This window comes from Sabethes cyaneus, chromosome 3 (genome assembly GCF_943734655.1).
Source record: "Sabethes cyaneus chromosome 3, idSabCyanKW18_F2, whole genome shotgun sequence".
Lineage (NCBI taxonomy): Eukaryota > Metazoa > Arthropoda > Insecta > Diptera > Culicidae > Sabethes > Sabethes cyaneus.
Window position 1 is genome coordinate 205,962,085 of NC_071355.1, and position 23,197 is coordinate 205,985,281.

The 23,197-nt window shown below is 38.0% G+C and overlaps 1 protein-coding gene across 1 annotated transcript in view; it reads left to right on the forward strand.

Moving 5' to 3' along the window:
• Nucleotides 1–8,243: 8,243 nt before the first annotated feature.
• LOC128741626 (CD109 antigen) overlaps nt 8,244–23,197 on the forward strand; it is a 63,878-nt gene continuing 48,924 nt past the window's right edge. Inside the window, exon 1 of the mRNA XM_053837577.1 lies at nt 8,244–8,811. The gene's annotated coding sequence lies outside the window, so the exon portion shown is untranslated. The remainder of the gene's footprint in view (nt 8,812–23,197) is intronic.

A 23,197-nucleotide genomic window follows, 5' to 3' on the forward strand; every position in this document is an offset into this window, starting at 1 on the left:
CGGACACAATTTCACTACATTTCGAAAAGAATAAAGATAACGTTATGAGAAGCAATCCAGTGGCTGTATATAGTGTAAAAACAATATTGAATAAGGATGTAATTAAGCAAATTAGCAAACGAAAAACAACGGCGCGATAAAATCAATTCTGAATCATAAGTTTGTTTCGTGTGGTTCAACAACGTTCCGTACGTTGGTTGGGACGATTACTTAGGATACTTTTTGCTTTAAACTAACTAAAAGAGCTATAGTGTAAAAGGCGTCACTGATAACCTTTCGTTAATAGACCATTTAACAGAATTGACACACTAACGTGAACAGTAGTAGGTGATTTAGTTAGACTTGCTCACTGCTTGAAAAAAAATTCAATAGTAGTGCAGGATTAAACTATTGCAACCAACAAAAAAACCAAAAAAATATCATATTTTCTCTGATACACAATTTTGTCATGTTTTTCCTGTTTTGTTTTGGAGAAAAATCTATTGAGAACTGGCATAAAATACTCGTTATTTGAAGTGTCCACAGGACTCATGTGGTTTGCTTAAAAATAAATTACGAAGAAACAAAAATGAAGTAATGTTAAAAAGTTTTGTTAAATTTTAGTTTATCCATGATTTTTAACAAGACGTGCACACTGTGAGCAAATTAAAAAAAAGGACTCCATACATAGAATATTGTATTGATTTTACAATACTTTGGAATACCAAATCTAAAAAACAAGTTTATATGATTTCCAGTTCCAAATATATCTGTCGGTCACATTTGCTAGCCACAGTCTATAACAACACATCGTATAGTAGTGTAAATAAATCATCGAGTAAACGCCACATCATTTCACGGTAGATGCAAGCCAAAACTGCAAACACATCCTGCAAAATATCTCACTAATCCACTTTACAAGCAAATGATACTCATGGAACGACATGTTGCATATGCAGAACCACAACCGAAAAAAAGTAAAATGTTCCAATCAAAATAAACACGTTCTATATAGTCGTAAACATATTTGCATTCGAAATCCATTGAAAGAAAAACTTACAACATGAAACTATTGCACTTCTCAAAACGTAGCTAATAAAGAAAACGCAGTCGAAAAGAGCAAAAATTACTCGAAAACCCTACGCTAACGCTGGCCACCAGGAAGGGATTGGTGAACCGAAAGCGTTAATAGACGAGTCTAAAAGTTTAAGATGCACGCGGCTAATGATATAAGCAAAAGTATAAATAAAACAAAATTACAAACGACTCATGAAATAACAGGAACTCAGACACGTATTTGGTTGTTCGATTAATTATAAATTATAAAATCAAAGTTGTTGCATTACTACCTAAACATCATATTACATTTTGCTACTCGAAATATGCACATCATTGGAGGAGTTGAATAAAATTTGATTGAATCAATAAGCGAAGCAACAAAAACAAATGCTAGAAGCATCTGAAAAATTATTCGAACAAGCAATCGCATAGAATAACGACCTATCAAGTGGTTAAGTGGAAAAGTCGTCGATTGTTTTGTGGGACGTAAAAAACAATAACATTTTGTTTTTACGATTGTCTGTTGGTCTGATTCGCGTCTAGCCAAAAAGGAATACACATTTTTAGCAGTTGTTTCTCGCTTGGATGAAAATTAGAAACTGAAGGACATGCGATTGCTTTCATTTGATAGATTGAAACGTTAGTTTATATTTTCGCTATTTTAGCCAATGCAAAATAACATTCATTGATTGAATTTTGCGGTCATTGTTCGTTAGTTTTATGTTCAAAGTTTAAACAACATTAATAAAAAAGGAAAAAGTCCTGAGAATTCTAACCGCTCGAGTAAAACATGCCGAACGGAACATACATCTTAAGAACAACCAAACAAAACCTAAATGACGAAAGTGAAAATTGTAGCATATTTAAACAGAGCAAAAAAAAATGAAATGAGAAACTAAAGATATTGTTATTATGTATAATGTTTGACCAATAAAAAGAGAACAGTTGATTTAACAAAACTAAAATGGCTTATCCTATCCATAGCAGTTTGAACCAGTCGAGTTTTACTGATAATCTTCCACTTTCTTTTACAGAGAAAAGCTGAAAAAGTGATGCTTTAGGCAGCAAATCGGTGACACCACATGTAAATAGATCATAAGACTACTACGCTGACATTCAAAATGTAACACACCTACAACAAATAATTCACTCTCCAAATAATTCGTTCCTGTGCATCTGAAACAAAGGACCTGTTTCTTTTCCTCTTCGAGATACAACTAGGCACATTCATTAGCTTAGTGTTTGTTTTCAGGCGAATTTTCTAGCACTCCGTTTCTTAAAACTTACCATAGTTCCCATGTGCTTTGTGATGAATATCACCGAATATCGCGGCGTTCGTATTAAAATTCACTGCGGATTCTTTCCTTCCCCGGAAGGGGGGGGGGGGGGGGGGAAATGATTTCCGGTAGTGAAAGATTCGATTTCTCTTAAAGACCACACTCGTATTAAGAAAGTTAGATTTTACGATCAACAGTTATTCATCTTTTACCGACACTTTATTGTAGTCATAAGGCATCCATTTTTGTTTTGTTCAGCTGCGTTCCAACAAGATACAATAGATAGCACGTTGTGCCTTTATTCGTAACTTTGTCCTAATATTGATAACGATTAATTTTTCCTTGCAATTGTATGCATATGTCTATTATTTTGAAAAGCTTAATTTGGAACTGTTGCGTCGGTACCAGCTTCTGATTCAAATAAACATGTTTTGAAATTTCCAAACCGTGCGATGAATTTAAAAGAAATTCCATGAATTAGGAGCATTTTCAAAAACCGTTCGTTGGACAAGTCCTTTTGCGATGATCCACGAGAAATCAGTCTTGAAGAAACTTATTATGAATATTTCAAGATGCTTTTTATTGACCTTTAGTTTTTAAAATAAATTAAAACAATCAAGTCTAAGGTACTAGGTAACTATGTTATTAGATGACGCGAAGTTTTAGGGCTATTACTTTTTTTCAGTTTAGCTCTCCACTCTTATAATTTGGCGTCTATTAAACCGTGACTGCTTTTAAGACAACTGAAATTGGTCTAGGTTGCAACTTAGGGATATAAATATTGTAAAAATTTGTCTCATACTGTAAGAATTTGTTCGCACCTGAAGTCTTGTATGAAAACGTTGTAGACGGAATATTCGAGCATGTTACGTACAACAGCAGTTTTCAGAGTGGAGAACTGCAATCAAAAACCAGCAATCGGTCATAATAAATGGAACCTTCAAGGCAGTGGTGGCCACGGTATAAGCATAATGCGGGCTAAACCAGATCTCCCCAATGACGATTTATTCCTCCTTAACTATTTTCGAAGTTGTTGCAAATGATAACCCAAACAATTGATTATTTTCTGTTTAACCCAAAGTTGTGCTTGTAATGTCAAACATTGTTTGTTCTAATTCTTATTCGATTAGAAGAGGAGTGCCACAAGGCTCTGTTTTAGGCCCGTTTTTATTTTTGACATATATAAACGACTTTCCAATCATACTAATTGAATTGATTTGTTCAAAGGTACACGGGTACCAGCGAGCCACACGCCCTGGCAGGTGTTGTGGCTTGTGGGTTCAAATCCGGTTATAATCTCTGATTATAGCTTGGTTCGACCCATGCACCTTCCAGCATTGGACAAAAGATAGGAGTCACAACGACAACTTGTTAAGCGTAGCTACCTATTACCCCCCTTCCTTTCCACTCTTTCCCCTTCATTCTCAAAAAATCCTTCTTCATTACTTTCCCTTACCGTCCCTTCATCAATTGTAGAATCATCGTTTCAAAAAAAATATTAATCATACTAAAATATTTCCTGATCCACCGTTACGCAGATAACGTTCAGTTGTATTATAGGTGTAATAAAGGGTGTCCCACATCAAATTGCTTCACGGAAAAAACGGTGTAGAAAGTTACCCATTGGGTATTTTCTCTTGAAAATTTGGGTAAAAGTAGTTTCGAGTGTATTGTTTACACTGTCTTTTTATCGCTGTCAGTTTTTTGAAAATTGGAAAACAAAATTTGGAAATTGCAATTTTCAACACTCACCGGGACATCGGAAACCAACTCGGAAGCGTGCAATCATCGGTGAGTCGTGAGATTAAACGTTACTATTAAACTCTGAGCATCGAACGGAAGGAGAAATGCGGCCAGAATGCATGTTCTATTAGTGATCACGATCACAAGCGTTTAAGCGGAATCCCAATGCGTCGGTCAGGGATGTGACAAAAAAGTTGAATCTGTCCAAGTCTTTCGTTCAAAGAGCCAAGGACTGCATACGTACAAAGTGCAGCAGGCTCCAAACCGTGACGAACGGCAAAATACGGTGGGAAAGTCACGGGTCCGGAAACTGTACACCCAGATGCTGACGAAAGGATGATGAGACTTACGTCAGGGTGGACTTCCGGCAGCTTCCGTGGCTACTGTTCTTCACTGCCCAGCACAAGTTTGATGTTCCGAAGGAAGTAAGGAAGCAGAAACTTTCAAAGCTTGCCAAGAAATACATGATTTGGCAAGCGATCTGTTCATGTGACAAACGGAGTGCGCCGTTCGTGACAACCGGGACTGTAAACGGGCAGATCTACCTCAAGGAGTGTCTACAGAAGCGTCTGCTTCATCTGTTGAAGCAGCAAGAGGGCCCTATGGTCTTCTGGTCGGATCTAGCTTCGTGCCACTATTCAAAAGATGTCCCGGAGTTGTACGAAGCCAACGGGGTTACTGTCGAACCCAAGGACTTCAACACTCTCCCCTCCCAACGCACCGGAACTAAAGCCCATTGAAAAATACTGGACTATTATGAAGCAGGCACTACTGAAGCATCCCAAGGAGGTCAAATCTGCGGAAAGCATGAAGTCCCCGTACAGAAGAAGCTGCAGCCAGATGTTGTACAAGAACTTATGAGTGGAGTTAAGCGTGCGAGCATACGGTTATGGTATTGAAGGTGAATAAAATAAATGTGCCAAAAGCTTCCCATAGGGTTATATTTTATTGTCTGAAAGTTTGAAAAGGATCAGCCAACTAAGTAATTTTCTACAGCGTTTTTTTTTCGCGATGCAATTTGATATGGGACACCCTTTATTCTAGACAAAAATGTAATCGTTTCGCAATTGAATAAGGATTTGGCTCGTATACCTGAGTGGTCCTTGAGAAACAATTTGCCCATCCATAAATCGCACACAATGTTCTTTGGTGATATTAGAAATAACGTGGATAAACCATCTTTGAGGCTGAAAGGCACTTCTTTGCCAGTGAATTCCTGTCTCAAAATTTTGGCTTGCTTATATTTCGATTAATAAAATTCAAAGAACCGCACTATTTGTTTAGAAAACTGAGACGTTTACGGAGCTGTCAAAAATTTGTAAAATACTCAAATCTCGGTTTACGTCCACTATTGGGGGACGTAAAAAATTGGTCGTAAAAAAGAGGACATCAATTCAAATTTTGGACGTAAAAAAGAGGACATCAATTCAAATTTTGGATGTAAAAAAAGATGACGTTAATACAAATTTCGGTCGTGAAAAAAAGAGACGTTATTTCGAATTTCCTGAGATTACCTCATGCGATTTGACGAAGACGGTAATTCAAATTTCGAACGTAAAAAGAAAAGACGGTAATTTAAATTTTGGACGTAAAAAAGCGGGCCAAAAACCATGCCAAATATCGAACCGATGCTGTATTTGATTGTAGAAAAATAAACTTGATAAGGCCCTTACAAATATTTTTTAAAGTTTTTTTAAAGCCAAAAAAATGTGGGTTTTAAGCATCTTTACTTACACCCGTATTCTGTATTTCGAACGTATTGGTATTTCGAACGAAAGTGGATGGCATGGTATTCTTCATTCCGCTAGCAAAATCAAATGGGCAAAACAACTCGTTCGAAACAAGTCGAACGAAATAAAACTCGTTCGAAATACAGAAGAAAGGTGTTAAACTTTGAACGTGAAAACCAAATCTATTCCTTCTTTTAATATACAGTCAGTTCAGTATCAAGGGTCACGCACAATTGTGGGTCATTTTAGCATTAGCTGCTAATTTTCGCCTATATCACCTAATGTTTGATCAAATTGTTAGTGCTACTTATGAGTAACAATTTTATCAATCATTTAGCATAATATTCACGCATTAATCGCCAGATAAAGCTAAAATGACCCATAATTGTTACAGAGACTATAGATTACAGAGGCGCCGAGACACTCAAAAATCGCTAAATTTTGAACGAAAGCGAGAGAGTTACCTTTATTTATGATGGTACTCTCCGTTTTGTTTCAAAATTGAGCGGATTTTGAGTGTCTCGACGCCTCTGTAATTTATTGTCTCTGTAATAATTGTGTGTGACCCATGATTGTAGACTGACTGTATAAGTGATTATTTTCCATGCAAAAATCTATGAAAAATAGCCAAAAATGAAAGAAAATTTTTTTGGCCGATTTTCGGAAATTCCATTGTTCGAATTTCCACTTGTTTCGTGATAGAAGCGTTAACTCAACCCGCACCCACAGGCAATTATTTTGTAAAAAAAAAATTAACTCATACCTGTAAATTATTTTTTTGCCCCCACCCCCCCCGATTTTTCAAGCCAATTTCCAGGGGGGGTGACAAAAACTTTAAAAACAATTTGCAATGACCTTACGCAAAAAAATTTGATTTTTAGGAATTTTTAATTGAAGTTTCATCGTGAAACCCGAATTCATTCTTGCTTTTGATATATACGTTATTATTTTCCATGCAAAATCTTCCAAAATAAAGTCAAAGTCGACAAAAAAATTTTTGCCGATTTTCGGAAATTACATTTAAATAGAAAAAAAATTGCTGCGGGTTGGGAAATTTTTCGTCTTTACAATAATGAATGCAAAATTCATATTATTTGTACATATGGTATTTTTCAAACATCAAACATTTAATTTAGATCCATTTGTTTCAAAAATAATGGACAAGACAAGACAGCGACAGGAGCGAACGGTTGTGGCGCCAATGTTTATTTGACCGTCAACTCAGTATGTAGGGTAACCAACCTATTTTGGACCCCATCAGCAGCTGTACATAATTTGGACACTTCCATTTGATTCTGCTGTAAGTGTCCAAATAATGTACAGCTGCTGAAGGGGTCCAAAATACGTTGGTTACCCTACATACCTATATGTATACATATGTAGATAATCTTTGATGTTGATAAGTACTTTACAACTTATAAATACAAAAATAGACCACCAATTTATTGTTGGAGAAGAACAAATAATATTGGCTCGAAAAGGATTCCAATTTTTTTCATCATATTTTTACTTTTTTTACGATCCACTCGTTAACAAACAAAGTTTAGAGTAAGATTTGAGGCGCTATTCACGTTCATTGAAAAATAACCCAATTTTCTTAACCTTCGGTTAGTCGCAACCTGCAGCAAACTCCCCTATTTATTTGCAAAAATTAAATGGCTTTTCCATTTCCGAAAAAAAATCAACTTTTATTAAAATAGTGATAAAAATGTGGCAACACTGATGACAGCGATATTCACCGTTCACGTTCACTTCACATATCTCACTACTCACCTTAAAGTACAGTGTTGTTAATTTATTTTTCAATTCCCAAATGTATGTATCGTTGAACATACTGAAATCATTTGATTTTTTCAACAGACAACCTATTAATATTTATCAAGTAAGCAAATATTAAATGTTAGGACTTTATTTTAATATGTTGTAAATAGTTATAAATACCGTAAAAAATATACCTACTCAGAATCTGTACTCCGCTTAAATAAAATATAATATTTATTGTTTTCAGAAACCGGTTCTAGTTGATTTCTCTTAATTACAGTTGCCTTTATATTAGATAAATTAGGGTTTTTAGTTAGTTATTAGTTATTAATGTACCGAAATCTTGTAATTAAAATTGTAAAAATTTTTCTTGGGGCGAACCAACCAACGGTTGAAAGCCTTATCAAATAGTAAATAAATAAATAAAACTAGCGTTTTACCAGAGTTTTGGTAAATGCGTTTTAGAAATCTCATTTCAATAGAAAAAATTTACCTCTGTATCTAAATAGCAAAACCCAATGAGTGACTCCTACAAACTATCCCTTTCTTAGATTGTGAATGATTATCAAATTTTAGGGAAAACCTTTTGGCAACCCTGCCTCTAACCGACGACGTGCTCACGTTCCGTTCCGTTCCGTTTGAGTTTAGCTTTAGTTCTTCACTCACTTCAGTTTGCCACCGGATCTCGTTCGTAACGGTTGTTTGATTTGTTTTGTCCCGCGTTGATGCACAGTCACAGTGTTTGCCATTGTTATGCGTGACTCAAGCGAGTGCGAGCGTATATTGTATCCAGTTCTCTCGCGTTCGCGTTACACACACTTTTATTGTAGCTGAAAGGTGTGCTCGTTTGTTCCCCGTGTAGGCTCCCGTGCGATACATATTTGTGTGGTGTTATGGTGTTGTGCAGCCAAAAATTCGAATCTGCCGCCACCTTTTCGGCTCGGCCAAGTTTACATGCCTCCGAAAGCATAGATCTGTGTTGAGTGAGAGCAGCGCAGTGCGTGTGGCTTAGCCAAGTAGCTTAATATTGCATTATTTGCTACGTTCAGTGATAGATGTTAATGCAGTGATCAGTTTGGTGCATTATGAAGTTAAACACTTCATCGAAAAGTGTACGTCGTTAACCTCACGGTTAATTAGTGCTGAATTTAAATACAAAAAGTTGGATTAATTAGGATTGATACCGAAAGGGAGTTTCCCTCAGAGGCCTGGTGAAGCGAGGATTATTTGGCTCTACGGGCGATTCACACCAATACAGACAGGTGGGTGTTAAACATAAGAAAACAACTTAGATGCGGCGATCGCCACGACCCCAAAATTGTCCGATCGGTTTGGGCGTTAACCATGTACGGCGAACAATTTGTTGTTTGTTTTTAGATTATAAATGAATATTTCTTTGCTAAAAAACTAATTATTTTAGTTGCAATCTACGCGATACACTAGAACCTTATTTTGACACCTGTGGAATATACAATCTACCTAGTACTAAAGAATTTCAACAAAAAGGGCGTGGATCTCCCTCTCATTCCAGTATGAATACTGGTTTGGTGTCTTCAAATAGATAATAATTACTGGTAATGTTTAAGTCCCTTGATACAGTGATATCCAGAAGAAGTTCTATATCCGGTTCCTTGGTGGTAACGTAAATTCTGGTGATGGCTATTTAATAATCCAGGTGAGGCTAGATTTTTGAGAGCTTCATTACTCACATTTTAGTGATAGAGCTGCTAGCATTGCTGCTGTATGAGTGCGATTTGTTTTGCACAACCACCTTCAGCGATCACTTGTCATTTGACTGAGCCACACCAACCAATGTGATGATCATACAAACACAGCCACCAAAGTGGGTTCGTCAACGACGGCAGGCGAGGCGAAGCCGATATCCAAAGGTACCTACATACTTACTTCGGTAATGATCACTAAGTGTCTTGTCTATTCGGCGCTTGGTGTATTCGATATAATTGTTGTGGACTAATCATAACACAGCATAAACTGTGCAAGGTGAAATTGATAATGGATTACTTGTGATTCATAAGTAAATAACATTGTGACCTGTCGTTCACTCTTTGTAGCTTTCTTTTTGCAAATCCTCTAATTCGTTCGGTTTTAAACAATGCCAAATCCATTGTTTTTGGCGAAAGACTACGTTTTACTGAACAGTAGGATGTCATTTCATAAAATCTAAAAATGCGAACATGACGAATAGTTGATGAGCTATACCAATTCGTATTTCTATCAGTCGGCTAGATTTTTTTTCTGCGAAACAAATAGTATACTAAAAACTCCACATAAGTAGTGATAATTCAACACTAGCGTGCTCAGACATAAATAAAAGTTAGGACACCCGACCCGACAGAAGAATGTTTTGGCCCTGAAAAACGGAGCAATCGTAGGATGGTGAATCTGCTATATTACTTGTCACAAAAATACAAACCGATCATGTTGAAAACTCCCGACTTTTGGGTGCAACTGGATTCAATATCGAAGTTGAAATTGAACTAGAAATCGGACTTGACACCGGGAATTTAAGCAGACTTGAATTTAGACTGATTTGGGCTTGAAGTTTAGTTCAAATTGAACCGGAAAATGAACCTAAAATGGAATTTGAAACTAGACTTAAATGTGAAATAGTTTGGACAGGAAATTTTACTGCAGTTGTACTTGGAGTTAGACATGAAATCGAATCTAAACCAGAATAGGATTTGGATTTGAAATTTGACCTAAAATTAGTTTTGAAATTAAGATTGAATTGAAGAAATTGAAGAACTTAAAATTAGAATTGAAACAGTACTTTTAAATAGATATAAATTGGATTTGAGATTGGACCTGAAGTTACATTTGAAATTATACTTGAAATTGGAATTCCAATGGTATTCGAAATTAACTTAAAATTTAAACGAAAATTGGAATTTGATTATACTTGAAATTGGGCTTAAAATTGGACATGCAATTGAACTTGAAATTGAGCGCGACATTGGACATTAAATTTGATATGCTCGCACCTTACGCTTACTCCACTCATAAAGTTCTGTACAACCTCTGGCTGCAGCTTCTTCTGTACGAAACTCCACTTTTTCTTCATGCATTCGTTCGATTTTATCTCCTTGTGATGCTTCCATAGTGCCTGCTTCATAATAGTTCAGTATTTTTCAGTAGACCTTAGTTCCGGTGCGTTGGAGGAATTCATGTCCTTGGGTACGAAAGTGACCCCGTTGACTTCGTGCCACTCAAGGACATCCATTGAATAGTGGCACGAAGCTAGATCTAACCAGAAATTCGTAAGGCCCTCGTGTTGCTTCAACATCGGAAGCAGACGCTTCTGTAGACACTCCTTGAGGTTACTTACTTTCTTAGGTGGCTTGCCGCCTTAAAACAAACCCTGTTGAACAAAGTTTGTCCATGTAACTCGGTTGAGGGTTACCGCTCTCCAACTCTTCGGACATCGAGTACTCTCCGCCAGATCTCGCTCCACCTGGTCTAATAATCTTTGTCTAACCATTTTGCAGGGTAGTTGTTCGGCATTCTTGCAACATGCCCTGCCCATCGTATCCGTCTAGCTTTAATCACCTTCTGGATACTGGGTTCGCCATAGAGCTGTGCGAGTTCATGGTTCATCCTCCGCCTCCATACTCCGTTCTCGTGTACGCCGCCGAAGATCGTTCTTAGCACTCGTCGTTCGAAAACTCCGAGCACTCGCAGGTCCTCCTCGAGCATTGTCTATGTTTCATGCCCGTAGAGAACAACCGGTCTAATAAGCGTCTTGTACAGAGTGCACTTTGTACGGAGACTTAGTCTGCTCGACCGCAATTGCTTGTGAAGCCCATAATAAGCACGACTTTCACTGATAATACGCCTCCGAATCTCACGGCTGGTATCATTGTCCGCCATTACCAGTGAGCCAAGGTAGACAAATTCGTCGACTACCTCCTCCTTGAGGTAGATCTGTCCATTTACAGTCCCGGTAGTCACGAACGGCGCACTCCGTTTGCCACATGAGCAGATCGCTTACCAAATCATGTATTTCTTGGCAAACTGAAAGTTTCTGCTTCCTTAGAACATTCATTCTAACCGCATTTCTCCTTTTATTCGAGAGTTTCGTAGTAACGTTTAAGAGGGCATAGTACTTTTTCAATTAAAAAAAATCGAAATTTTTTTTATTGATTATTTCGAAAGATTAACATTTTGACCATATGTGTTTCAAGTCATTTCGATGAATTCCAAAAATTGACAAAGTTACAGCTATTTGTACCGCACATGTCTGGAGCGATTACACAGCGAATAAAAACTTCAACGTTGTTTTTCTCGAAACCAGGTTTTGAAAGTCGGTACCATAAATATCTCAAGAACGGCTGAAGCAATTCTCATGATTCTTTTTTTGTTTCAAAGCTAACAAAATTATCTAGTGTTTGACCCATCCTTTTTTCGATATTACAATTTTTGTATTTTTAAGAAATGATTAAAGTCAATTTTTTCGGCTAAAAACCTTACTTTTATATTTGAATGTCCGCCATTTTGTTATGCGCTCGAATTTTAAAAAAAGGATGGGTCAAACACGAGATAATTTAATATTCTTTCATGTCGTTTTGGAATTTTTCAATTCGGATAAGCCCCCCAGCGCTAATCCATGGTACCGCAAATCATATTTTTTTCGAATGATCATGTTCAAGGAGCCGTAGGGGAGAGGGGAAGAGGTTCACATATGCAAACAAAACTGCAAATATTAGTATAAAGTGCAATGTTTAGCAAGCAATAAACCCGAATCGATTCGCTTTTCGCGTTATCGAGAAAAAAATATTTGAAATAAGGCAAAAAATATGGTGTAAAAAGTACTATGCCCCCTTAATCACACGACTCACCGTTGACTGCACGATTCCGAGTTGTTTTCCAATGTCACGATGAGAGAGTTGAGGATTACGGGTAATTTTCTACAGCGTTTTTCCGTGAATTCGATGTGGTACCTCTTCTATGTTCCGTTTTCTCTTTTTTCGGTCTCGTTTCTCGTCCTCATTTGTTCAGTTTTCCTTTTTTGGATGCCCCGCTTTTTTGTCTTTTCTATCTTTTTACTGTTTTCGGCTCCCATTTTTCCGTATTCTCTCCGTATTTCTATGTTTTGTTTCCTGCGATTTCTTCTCTCTGTTCATTTTCTCTTTCCCTGCCTCGTTTTTCACCCTTTTCCTGAGTCCTAAATTTCGTCTGTTTGTCCCCATTTTCAGGCCCGTTTCTCCTCTTTTCTAGTCTCATTCTTTATCATTTTGTACCCCTTTTCATGGTTTTTGGTCCCAGTTGTCCTTTTTTTTCTCTCTTTAACTCTTTTTCAACTCTATCTATCCCTCTCTCCCTCTATCCCTCTTTCTATCTTTAACTCTTTCTATCCCGTTTTTCATTTCTTGGTCGTTCGTTTTTTGCGTTCGTCTGTTCCGTCATTCCTCTTGTTAAATCATGCTTTTCTTCCGTTACTGTCACGTTCTGGTTTTCTTTTCTGTCTTATTCTCATTTTTCCTCCCATTTTACTTTCTTTCCAATCCTCTTTCTGTTTCTCTATTCTCAAACTCCCGTATTTTCCCCTTTCTTTTCCTTATTTTCTATCCCCTTTTTCTCCTTTTTCATTTTCTGTCCAGTATTGTTACCGGTCATTTTTAAATGAAACGGTACCAATGCCATGGCGTCAAAGTTTTGTTTTTTTGTAGTGTGTAAGTCTAGTTATTAAGTGTAGTTTGTAAGAAAATTCGTAAATTAATTTTGTTTGTTCAACTAACTGGCTCTTTTTGATTGTTGTTAGTTTGATTTGTTTTGCCTTTTGATAATATTTTTGTATTTTTGTTTAACATAGAATAAGTATGTACTAACCCTTCTTAAATTCACCAACCGATAATCAGGCTACGAAAATTTTGCGGAAAAATAATCGATGTGAATGTTACCATTTAGTGAAGTGAGGAGACACTGTCTGATTGATGACTTAGGACCATAAAAGAGACCTTCGGCGTCCACTCCGGAACATCCAGACCAGGTGTTGGGGTTTAGTACGGAGGCTCTTAAAGGCTCCGTAAGAAATAACCTAAGTCAGAGACAGCCTCACTCATTAAATGGTAACATCCTTTTAAAACCCTCTGTAACGGAAAAACCGCAACGAAAAAGACGGCAAAAAGTCCGCACTAAATGAATAACCCCTTAAACGTTCCTGATCATCAACAGCTAAAATTATACCACTCTCGTCTGCACGAAAAAGTGGTATCCGGTGGTGATAACAGAGGGAGAGGGAGGCAGGGAGATTGGCGACAAGAGGAAAGGAGGGGAGTTTGTTCGGGTTGATCACAGGCAGGAGAGGCAGGAGAGGCAGTTCAATAATCTTTAACAAGCTCGGACGGACATCCATTTTCCCCGTCGCGAGTCTTGATGAACCGGACAAAGTTTTAGGCAGCGTCGCCTAGTGAACCTTTGCTGCATACTGGCATACCATCCTGATTAGCACCGGTGCGAAAACCCGGTAGTGACCCGTTTAATAGATGCGGAGATAAAAGCGCGTAGTGGCCTGAAGATCGGCCAAAGAAGGCCGAATGCTACGTGAGTGGTGATACGAGAATAGAGCTGGATTCCTCCCGGTTTACCGGAGTTCCCTAATACGCTGGTTCGGGGAGCAGATCCGGTGTAGCACAAGGCGCGTAGAATCTACCACGTGGGTGGCGTGATCACCGCATCCATGGTTGGCTCCACTTTACGCAGTGAAGATCCCGTTCCAGCACACACACACACGTCCCGATCCCGTACGCATTTCGATCCTGTACGGATTCCCATCCAGGAAAAGAGCCACGGTCATCCAAGTCCGTCTCCTCTCCCTCCGTCGTTCGTCGTTCATCAAGGGTCCCAACATGTGATGTCCAGCGCTGCATCGATGAGTCGGTAAAATAAAGTTTGCATGCATGTAAGATTCTATCTTTTATATTCAAAATAGAGCCAGTATTCCATTCTTCTCCGTTCTTTGACGCCTTCTGGTGGTTCCGCTTCGTTTCGGGTAAGTTTCGGGTTGCATGAGTCCTCCGAAGGCCGACCCTGAGATAAAATTGAATTGAGCTAGCTGGGCTGAGTGTTCGAACCGACACTTATAGTATGTCCTAGTATATTGTCTTTTCCGTTTTCTTTAGAGTAATTTCTTCTTTTCTCTCACTTTTCTTCTTTTGTTCTTCTGACCAGTTTTCGTGTTAGCCTCGTTTTCCCACTTTTCCCTCTCCGTTTTCTTCGTTTTGTTTGCTTGTCTAACAAGCCATTCGTCGTATGTTCGAATCTCGGCTAGGCGAGGTGCTGCTGCTAGATATAGTCAGTAGGGTTTCCCCGTAACTGTCTTGTAGTCTAACAGTCGGCCGCGAAGTCTGTCGATAAAGAAGGGTGAAGTCTTAGAAAGTCGTTTAAGCCCAGTTAAGGCTTTTTGTTTTGGTTTTTACTTGCACTTGGAATTGGATTTGAAAACGGACTTGAAATCGGACTTGAAATTATACTTGAAGTTGGCCCTAAACTTAAAATAAGAATTGAAGTTGAGTATAAATTGGATTTAAATTGCATCTTAAATTGTGAAGTTCGGCACGTAATTAGAATTGCATTTAAACTTAAAATTAAGCTTGGATTAGGCTTGAAACTAAACTTGAATTTTAATTTATATAACTGCAATTGAAATTAGACTTGAGACCGGAACTATTTTCTACGCAATTAATTGACTTATCGCGAAAATAATGGCCAATTAAACTACCACTAAACGAACGATCGACAACAGTTGACATGACCAATGAATAATTAGATATTAATATTGATTACACGCAGCGAATGCCGGTGAGGTAGTTCTGGAAACTTTGTCGAACCGCCAACGGTCATTCTGCTTGAACCCAGAAATGTTCCACTCTTGACCCACAGAATTCTATAACTTTTCCATTCTTCTATTTAGATAATTTTTGCATAAGGATAATTGCAAACCATAACCAGTATCTATGTGGAAATGCAATCCATTTTATTATAGAGAATGCAAAACCGTTTGATACCTGTGTGTTTTCCGGTCAGCTAACCGCAACGAAATTCCCCTCAGCCAGTCCCCTGAAAACCAAAACGTGTGCAGTATAAAATAATATTAATAAATGCTGCAGGGAAAACTTTTCCTTTAGGAACGTATCTCATGTATTTAGCTGCTTTGCAAATTTGATAGGGATTGTAAAAATTTGGAATAAATCTAACTTATTTTCTATTCGTTTCAACATCGGAGTTTAGTTCTTAATCGTTCGAAAACGGAAAGTTCTACTGGTTGGGTTTTCTCCAGTATGCTCCTGCACAAATCCCTACCGAAAAGAGAAAAAGCATAAAACAGTATCTAAAATATGCTTATCATGCATGCCGTGCAAGCGGTTTGTTTCATATTCGAATTTAATAGCAGTGCATTTCGTACCGTGCAGAAAGGGGACCGACCGGGGTGGACATGAATTTCATTAGCCATCATCCCTTCTCAACCAAAACTTAGTTTCATTCTTTTCCGTTATTTCCATACCAGTGGATACGTTAATTTAGAAGTTGAATGCTAAGCGAAATTTCAGGAAGTAAGCTGATTGAACACATTCATGCCGGCCACAATCGTTCGTCCGCAATCAATCCGAATCAATGATTTGGATAAGATAGCATCCAAAACCATTGCCTGACTGATGGACATTAATCAACTTTACACCATTATCGATTGGTCGATTAGAGCCTTCTGTTTCCGTTCACGTTGGTAGTATTATTAAGAAGCTGGTTATGCAGAATTCTAGCTTGAAAGAAAGACAGGATTTGTGAATAAATAATCCACCTGGGAAATTAAATGAGATATCTTCAGGATAATGAGTAAAGTTTTCAAAAATAATGATCAAACCAAATTGTTGTTTCTGTAAGCTAGAAGCAAGAGTAATTCTAAATTAAATGCACCCTTAAAGCTGTTCTGAATACATTATCCAAGCTGAAAATGTTTACTCCGTGCTTCTCGAGAACGGTGACCGGTGTATAGATAGATACCTATAGGTATTTGAATTGTTAGGTAGATGTGAAAAGCGCAGAATCTAAATTATTCCTGCCGGTCTCGTTGCCATGGAAAATCATGAATGAATAACAAAATGAATGAATTTGTCATTCAACAGCGAAAACTTTGATTTTGCTTCTATCACGTGAAAATTATGTGCACGCATATTGGTATTATTGGGAAAGGACCGATCCGAATGAAATTTTGCAATGGGTTTAAAAAACAAATATTTGATTTTTACCGTGCTGATAAGCGCAATTACTTTCAGCTATAATTTACACATCTTTTAGATAAAACGTAATACCTGTTCATGAAGCCTTCGTTTGCCATTGTTCTTCGGATTTGCTGGGACTCTTTAACTACTAAGATCAATATTCAATGTATACATTCAATACAATAAATTTTTTGTATTTATTTAATCAAATTTCATCTAAACTTCACTTACTTATTGATTTTGAATACAAATTACAAGTATTTTGTAAAGTGTATGTAGTGTAGAGCAAAACAAAACAGTCAACAGTCAGTCAGTTTTTAAGAAAAGTATGTATATGTATGTATATAATGTTAATATTACAGTTTCACATAATTTTTTTGAACCACGCATTTGTTATTTTAAACACATTTTACCTATTTTATTTGGAGTCTACGATATTTTTAACAATAGACCGCAGAGGTAGTGCGCTTAACGTAAAAAGATTCCTATGTGAGTAAAATTATAATTTTGTATGTTACATGTTGTCAATAAAACAAATATTTGCTAGATTTCCTTTGAAAAAGGCCGAAACCGACGGCCAAAACGTTGGATATACAACAAATATCCTTTTAAAATCATTTACGTAAACTGCAAAAGCCGTATATCTAAACCAAATAAGGGACTAAGAATTCACAGTCGAAACCAGTACAATACTATTTTGCAATTTTGTATAAAGTTTTTCTGGCTACTTTCGACGTTGTATTTTGTGTATTTTTCAAATTTTTACCGTTACACTAGCTGACCCGACAAACTTCGTATTGCCACAAATTAAACTGTGTAATACATAAATCGTGAATCTCGGATGACCTTTGTCATAATCTCGAGTTTTGCAAGTATCTGGGGAGTTCATGGGTATTTTAATATACAAATTTTCCTCACAGTAAAGTAGAAAACAACTCCCCCCAACTCCCAGCCTGATAAAATAAAGCGGATAGCATTTAAATATTCGCCATCATTACAAACCATTTCGCCGAATACCATTTTGCGGAACACCAATTCTCGGTTGACCATAACGCGGAATATAGAATTTCGCAGAATACCATTTCGCGAAAAACCTTACGCAGGATGTACCATTTCACGGAAAATCTTTTCGTATAAAGTACCATTTCGCAGGGGTGACCCAACTGAAGGAAAGTAATAGAGGTCAATAGATCTAGGAAAATAAATAAACCTAGATAGAGGTGATCTTTACGAAGGGCTGCCCCTCGCAGTGGCCGGCGCTTCCGACGGCAGGTCGCTGGCAACACTTGCGGCCTGTGGCCGTCTCGCGCTGAATTATTTAATGTTACTATTGATAGTTTTTGGTGGTCTTGTTATTGATTAATGTTTTATGAACTCAAAACTCAGTTCTCTCAGAACGAACAAACAGCCAACCTCTGACCAGCCGATTGATATTTAATGATAGTGCAGTCACGCTCCGACGACGTAGGATTTTTGACCCACCTTTTAGGTCTAGAAACTACACACAGCACGAACTGACTTCCCGATTCATGGACGCCTTCAATGCATTGTAACATGTTATAACCATTGGCATGAGCTCGGATGTAATAAGACATAGACTCAGTTTATACTTTAGAGGACAATTACGAAAATTCGTATACTTTTAATTTTAAGACCATAGTAATTTTGTGCGGGTTGAAATTAATTTATTTGTAATCCTATGTTGTAGTGTAGATTTAAGAATGGGTAAAGGGCTTAAAGCCTATATTCGAAATACAAATCAAAATCAAACAAAAAAAAAACAAATGAAAAAGTCTAAAATTTCTCGAGTTCGATTAGTTTTTGAGTTACGCAAAAATTTCTGTTTTACTTGTATGATAGTCCTATCCCCCTACCACAGGGGTGAGGGGTCTCAAACCATCATTTAAAAAAATCCTACCTCCAAAACCCCCCACATGCCAAATTTGGTTCCATTTGCTTGATTACTTTTCAAGTTATGAGGAAATTTGTATTTCATTTCTATGGAAGCCCTCCCTCCTAAAAAGGTAAGGGGTCCTAATTCATCATAGAAAAAATTCATGCCTCGAAAAACACACACATGCCAAATATGGTTCCATTTGATTAATTAGTTTTCGAGTTATGAGGAAATTTGTATTTCATTTGTATAGGAGCCCCCCCCCCCCCCTCCTAAAGTCTCAATTCACCATAGAAAAAATTCTTGTCTCCAAACACACCCACATGTAAAATTTTGTTCCATTTGCTTGATTAGTTCTCGCGTAATGCAGAAATTTGTGTTTCATTTGTATGGGAGCCCCCCCTCTTAGTGGGAGGAGGGGTCTCTAACCATCATAAGAACCTTCCATGGCCCCAAAAATTCCTACATGCAAATTTTCACCCCGATCCGCTCAATAGTTTTCGATTCTATAAGGAACATAGAGCAGACAGACAGTCATTTTTGTAGGCATAGATTTGTATGGGAGCCCCCCCCCCCCCTTTTAGTGGGGGGAGGGGTCTTTTGCCATCGAGAGAACCTTCCGTAGCCCCAAAAACCCCTACATTCAAATTTTCACGCCGATCGGTCCAGTAGTTTTTGATTCTAAAAGGAACATAGGGACAGACAGACAGAAATCCTTTTTTATAGGTATAGATTATCACGTCATTATTAAGTCACTCATATGTCCTTTTGTTCGTAATTAGGCACTGCTTCTTATGAAAATTTGAAGTTCTTTTTTCCATTATTCCAGACAAACTACTATCGGACTAAAAAACACAGAAGATTCGTCCAAAATTTTGGTCTGAAATCGGACCGAACATTGAATGATGTACGATAACCTTAGTAGTTTTTATTAAAATAAAAATTGTTTTGATTCATTATTCCCGTCAAAAGACGAAGGCTTCTTCCGGTGCGGAAATTATTTTCCACTAAAAAGATGAGGAAAATAGCCAGCGTTAGACGTGCCACTAAAAAAACGGCATCTAATATGTAAAATTGCACTTCATTATTCTAATATTCACCAGAGCAAACCGCATTTATTCGTTTCAGCCAAGCTTGTAATAACAAAACTGTAAATTGTGGGCTCCCCTCGAGTCAGCTCGTTTGGTTGCCACCTAGAAAGGGAAGGGTCAGTTCTTTTTTCGCATTCTACCTTTTTTCGTGTAATTTCAGTTTCGTGCTGCTTTCAACCGATCATACATCGAGATATTTCATTAGCACAGCGACACCAACCAACCGTGCCCAGGATTCATAAAAGAAGGTAGCCGATTTGGCTGGGTATGGCTGAATTACAGTACCTACAAACGTACAGACCTACAAAATAGGACGGCGGTGCAGTGTGTCCTGCTCGTTTGCCGTTGGTCCGTCACACAGGACCCGGTTGCATGTCGCTGATTAGGGATCGTAATTTATGGAACGCTCGACGTTTTTCAAACAGTGAATGAATAAGCAATTTAGCTAAACATACTCGCCTGTGTGGTTCTAATGTCTGGCTGATGTTAGCCGTCAGATAATTTTTTCCTTTCATTATTATTTAATCACTACGTTTTATGTTTTACACAACTTTCCCTCAGTCATTCCCTAGCGGAGAGTTATGAACAATATTATTTCATTTGGTTATAATCAAATTGGCAATGGTCAATTTCCTATGCAAATTTTCAAACACAAAAAACGTCCTTTTAATTTAAATTCATTTTACACAACTGCTCCCCGACCGGAACTCATTAATCACTCGTTTGCAATCGACCAGAAATGTATAGCTTCTTAAATTACCGCCTTTCAGAGCTACCATATGGGATACCTCCGTCGTCGCGTCACCAGAGCAGAAGGAGGGAATCCATTCAAGAAACCTAATTACGGTGTGCCATTGGCCCATATCCCATAACGCTGGTAGTCTTGAATTTCCAACTTCAAACCTACCATCCTTACATAGTCCCAAGCTCGAATTATCATTATCATTAAACGCTAAATAGAGCAACATTTTTACGGAGTGCCAACGATTTTTACACTACCGACCGACTAATGTGAGTGTCGTATATCACATCGGTATTTTTTACCTTTTGCGCTTAGAATTTGGCCTTTTAATTGTTTGTCCCTCCGTAGGGTTTGCCCAGACTTGGTTCTCAAAAGAACAAAAAAAAAAGAGGGTGGAAAATGATTTTTCGAGCTGCCGCCACTTCGAATGCACACGGTTTGTGTTGTGTCTTGTCAGTCTTTCGGCATGTTTGACATGCTTCTTTTTGTCGCGGAAACTTAATTCTGTCAGTTCGAGGGTGTTTGTTTTCGCTGCCGGTTATTTTTCTTTGGAGTTTTCCTTCCTCTTTCGCATACACAGCTTAGAATGAGATCATTTAGCCGATCTGTGTTACGAGCTGCTATAACAATCAAACAAATGTATCGTATGAAAACCAATATACCGGTCATGTGAAATTGATATGCCTAGCTGAAGACTAGTATTGTGAACCCTAGCATAGCATGTCTGAAGGTTCGTTGACATCCATTCAACTACTTTACCATTCACAAACTTAAGAGGAGGCTACCATTGATTGTCGTCACACGTTGACCCTATTAGAACTTATCAATCGTCAACTCGTGACGATGAAAAGGATTCCACCGGCTACTTGTACTTAGGAAACTGAACAGTTTCGCTTATGGTATCCCGTCTATGCACAAAAAAAAACAACTGATCCTTCTCTGACAGTGGCGAACAATTCAAAAAATTTGTTTCGAAGATCACGAACCTAACAGAGCAGGAAGGAACGTTTTCACATTTCAAGCACACTTCTGTTTCGAATCGGAATAAAACCGCGCTTCGGAAAAACAACAATAAAGTAACGATTAACTGGTTGGAAAACACTGTCGACTGCCGAACGGCGTTCGACATTATCGAGAAAAGTTTGTGTTTTTCTTTTTAACCGCTTATTGCTAGAGAGAAACACGTCAGCGATTTCTTCACACCCCACCGACCGGCCAAATCGTTCGACTGAGTAAAGGCAGGCGATCCGTGCCAGCTATAGCTTCTTGAGATTTTTTTTCCTTGACTTTTAATGCTTATTGGATATGGCACGCGTCTGTTCTGAATTAAAAAATACCGCCCCGATTAGGTTGGTTTATCTGTTCAATTAGTTTTGCATTTTGCTATGATTTTGTTTTTCTGAAAGGAGGTAGGGGTCAATACTTAACATGTTCGAGATGTAGCAAAGTACAAACTCGCGTAAAGCCACTGTCCAGAAGATTGAAGTGAATGATGGATGGGTGGATAGATAGATGATTGCTGTAAAAACAGAAGCTGTGAAATATCTTAGTCCATTTTTACTGGCTTGAAGAGTTCGATCGGTCAGAATGTTACACCAGTTACTTTCCGCCGTTTTCCTCCTCCCACTAAAACTGAACTGCGAAGGAAGGAAATCGTTTGCTTTCCGATATTTAAATTTGTCTAGACTCTAGGACTGAATTGTCTGCTGCCGATAGATTCTGAACGTGCCTAGCTCATTTGTGGGTAGAAACGCCGATGACATTTTGTTCTGGTTGTATTTTTAGAAATTCACATTCTTAAGATGCCGATTAGTGGATGAGCCACAAGCAGCAGAAATTCTTAGAAATTTTCTTTTGTTTTGTTATATGGAATAGCCGACCGTGTCGACAGACGTTTAGCAAAGTTGTACGTATTATTTATATTCGATTTCTATTTATTCAAAAAATACTAACTGTATTTGGAATAAATTTATGTTTCCAGAGCTTAAGATTATCTACATCAGGATTATTAAATGGCTTTACGTTGTCCTTCATCTGTCTTTTCCATTAATCTGCCTTGTCCATCGATCTGTCTTGTCAACCAGATTATCTTGTCCATCGATCTGTCTTGTCCACCGGTCTGTTTTGTCCATCGCTCTGTCTTCTCCATCACTCTGTCTTGTGTTTTAATCGATCGATCTGTCTATCTTGTCCCTACATTGATCGTGACCACCTCTGTTATCGATCATCACAAACAATTGGATCACCAACAACTTTCAACCGAAAGGAATCATTCACCTCTTATAGTGTCTGATATGGCTTCTACAGTGCGTAAATTCTTTACTACTGCCATGCTGATAATGATGTTCTTTATAACCAAGTAGCTAGAATTCTTGTCCTGTTTGCATTTAGTAGCTTTACTTTTTTTTATGTGATAATTAAAAACTGTTGAACAGATGCCTGGGACATGCAGAGAGTTACCTGAAAGGAGCGTCAAATATAGCTCTGGCTCTCTAAAGCTCCAACCTAGCGCCTCCACGCATTTCTAAGTCAAATGATGACGGTCGATGGCCTTACCTGAAAATGCTTCATGTACTTACTGGAGCAGTTAAGCTAGGAGGTGCGAACTAGCTTGTTCTCCAGGTGAGGGGCGGCTCACACAGCGTTTGTCTCGGAACGGGCGGCTGAGTATGAAATGCTGTATCC